Source organism: Piliocolobus tephrosceles, chromosome 14 (assembly GCF_002776525.5).
Source record: "Piliocolobus tephrosceles isolate RC106 chromosome 14, ASM277652v3, whole genome shotgun sequence".
Taxonomy (NCBI): Eukaryota; Metazoa; Chordata; class Mammalia; order Primates; family Cercopithecidae; genus Piliocolobus; species Piliocolobus tephrosceles.
The window spans coordinates 39,215,207-39,218,643 of record NC_045447.1 but is presented as its reverse complement, the minus strand read 5'-3'; the positions used below and the strand labels follow the sequence as shown (position 1 = coordinate 39,218,643).

At 37.8% G+C, this 3,437-nt stretch overlaps 1 long non-coding RNA gene across 1 annotated transcript in view; it reads right to left on the bottom strand.

The window, feature by feature from the left end:
- Positions 1 to 2,638: 2,638 nt before the first annotated feature.
- The window catches only part of LOC111535315, a 10,096-nt gene continuing 9,297 nt past the window's right edge, over positions 2,639 to 3,437 (bottom strand). The window contains exon 2 of the long non-coding RNA XR_002729385.3: positions 2,639 to 3,017. This is a non-coding gene — a long non-coding RNA (uncharacterized LOC111535315). The remainder of the gene's footprint in view (positions 3,018 to 3,437) is intronic.

Sequence of the window (3,437 nt, the reverse complement as noted above, 5' to 3'; positions counted from 1 at the left end):
CTCTCTCTCTCTCATTTTAGTGACTGATTATTCAAATTGAGCATATATCCTATTCCCCTCTCCACCAAACACTCACATATACTCTTGCAGACACAGAGAAGAATCAGTCAGCCAAGTGAATTATACTGGAAGTTAGTCTCAGAAGAGCAAGAAGTAGGGTAGCCTAGCTCATAGACAGCCAGCAGGATAAACTCAATTGGAATCTGTTTGGAAAATCCAGGACCTAAAGAACAGAGACCAAGTTCAAACACCAATTCTAAAGGGCCAGAAGCAGAACCAAAGTCAGGTAGCAGAATGAAACAAAGAAGAGATGTGAAGCAAGAGTCAGTATGACTTACTTTAACAGTGACCTGCCTTTAGAGGTCAGCAAGGGCATGTGCCTGGTTATTTTGAGCTGACCTAGAGACAAAAGAAACTAGACTCAAGCTGTCTTCTTAAATGTATCCAAGTGTTGAACACATCGCCTCTACAAAATTCTCCATTCTATGTAGGCTGGCCAAAGAACAGAGGCCTGGCAACCCTTTGCTGGTTTTAGCATGCCCTTTCTGGGTAATCCAAACTGGCTGTTTGCAAGCTTGAGGTGACTCCCTCATCAGATGTGAGTGTGAGTGCTAATCTAATCTTGCCAGAAGACATGTTAGTGATTTGAGATGGCAGTTCCAATTTGCTCTTATTTGAGAAGCAATGCCTTAGTCACTTCAGATTTTGTTTGGCTACAGCCTGGTCCTTAAGCTGTCAACCTGGATAGAGATGCATATTTTTTAAACACAAATACAATATCATTTCAAAGTCCATTAAACAGATTTTTTTAGTTGGAAAGTAACTCAAAATTGCCAAGCTACTTTATTTTCTGATGTTTCCTTAATCATGATATAGTTCCAAATAGTATTTTTCAATAATTATAATTTTAAAGCATTTTTTAAAGTGAGTGTTAGAGCTTTTAGGCATTTTCAATCCTTTTTTCTGGTTGCTGCAAAAGCCCAGGATTCAGCCTTGGAACATGTATCAGACTCTTCAATTAGATATCATTATTTGAATAATCTCTAAAAAGTTTTGAATGAAGTCTATTGTAATCTTTCTTTATTCTTGAAGCTCTCCACATAGCTGCACATTTCACTGCATGGCTGTAAAAATGGATTTTCATGTCATACGTCTAAAGAAGAAAGAGCAGTCTTTGTTCCAAGGAGTATTTCAGAAGATTTACAGGTGTTAACAGGTGGAAGGATTCTGGGTTTTGCCTTTAGGAAGAAATGACCAACCAAGCACGGTGGCTCACACCTGTAATCTCAGCACTTTGGGAGGCTGAGGCGGTTGGATCACTTGAGGTCAGGAGTTCAAGACCAGCTGACCAACATGGTGAAACTCCATCTTAACTAAAAATACAAAAAAGAAGAAGAAGAAAAAAATAGCTGGCCATGGTGGTAGGCACCTGTAATCCCAGCTACTCAGAGGCTGAGTCAGGAGAATTGCCTGAACCCAGAAGGCAGAGATTGCAGTGAGCCGAGATCATATCACTGCACTCCATCCTGGGCAACAGAGCGAGACTCTGTCTCAACAAAACAAAACAAAACAAAACAAAAACAGAAAAGACCTATTGTGGTCAGTAACAGCCTCTTGAGAAGTAGCTGTGTTTATGTCTGGCCTTACAAACCAAGAGGTGGACTGTCTCACAGAACAGGCATTTGTGGACAACTAGCAACAAGATGGTATCAAAGTACACCATGGAGAAGGGTGCTAGGTGCCCAAAGGGCTGTCAAAGGGGCAGTACCCTGCTGCAATCTCCATGTTCCAGGGGCTATACCTTAGGAACCTGATTTAGCAGCATAATGACAGTGGATCAATCACTCCCTCTCTCCGACCCCCGGATGGACATCCACTAACAAGCTCTAATGTATAAACCAGGAAGTTCATCAATTAACTTATAACTGGGTCTTGGATCTTCTGGTAAGTATATTTTTTTAATCTATAGGCAGATATATACAGAAAGCCAAATTACTCTCAAAAGTCTGCTGCACATAAACATAGACTCAGTACAAGGGGAGTTAGTGTTTCAAGTGTTTCATAGCTTTATCTTGGATACAGCCCCATGTACATGTCTTAGTAAGGAACAAAGCAGATTAAATCCTTCTCATTTCTTTATCTAAACTTGATCTAACAGCTTTTCTAGTTCTGACATTTTATACTTAATTTCACTTGATTTCCACTGTCTTCTGGTGCAAATGGAAGCATAACAGGAACTCAAAAGGGTCAGACAAACCACAAGTGTAGAGAACTGTGTCTCAAGATACACGAGGAAGAAGAAAGAGTGCCCTTAACTACTTTGCCTGATTTCGGATCTCCAGACACAGATAAATTATACCATAATGTGCAAGAAACACAGATACTGTTAGGAATCCTCTGAGACATTTGGAGACATTATAAAGATGAGAAGAGGTGCTTGTAGCCTAAAAACAAACAAATGTTCTGATTTTCTAAATAAAGACATAATCTGATCCAGAAAGGACAGGAAAGTAAGTCTCAGGCGCATCTCTGACATAGTTTAGGTAGATTACTGAGCACAGAAAAGAATGCAGTGATCTCCAGGAAGCAGCATGAGTTCAGTACAAATGCCTCAGCCATACCAGTTCACCATCTACTATTTACTTTTCAGACATGTTTATTTATTAGTTTGTCAGATTTAAGATTTGAGCCCATATTTAAATAATAAAATCAACTGGATGATGTTTTCTTTCTTTGTTGCAAATCAGTTAATGTAGCAGTAATATTTGCGGATCAGAAGTCTGGGTTAAATCCTTTAGTGAGTCCATCCCAATCAGGTGCCACATGTGCCACTCTGCCTTCTGTAATAGAATTGGAAGGCAACATTTCAGTTCCAGTGAAACTATATTACCTTTATTTGGAATATCTCTAAACTCCTCTTTCAGAATTTTCTTCTGAAGTTTATTTTTTATTTTCACAGGTAGAAAGTCACTGCCCTTTGGAGAATAGATTTTTACCTTTTCCGGAAACAGTCAGTTCTATCAGAAACAAAAAGCGATAAACTTTGATCACCTAGTCAATTGAAGGATGGGATAGAGAGAAAGAGGAATGCAAAGATTAGGGTGTACATATAAACAAAAAAAAATTAAAAAAAACCAATTTAGTGTGCGTCTTGTAAATTGGCCCTGAAAGCAATCTCTAAAGATGAATTTTTTAATAGGGAAAAACGTCCTTAATACTTTTCAAATTCTTAAAAATTATCTTGCTTTCAAGTGTTTAAAAATGTAAGTTTAAAATGATAAGGCAGATTGAACACAGAAATACATACAGACTTTTCTATACCTTCCTTTCTTCTGATCTAGCAATGTAATCCAAGCATTATAAGTAACTTTTAGTTGTAGAACATATTTCATTTCATTTCGAATGTTTTTTTTTTTTTTTTTTTTTTTTTTTTTTTT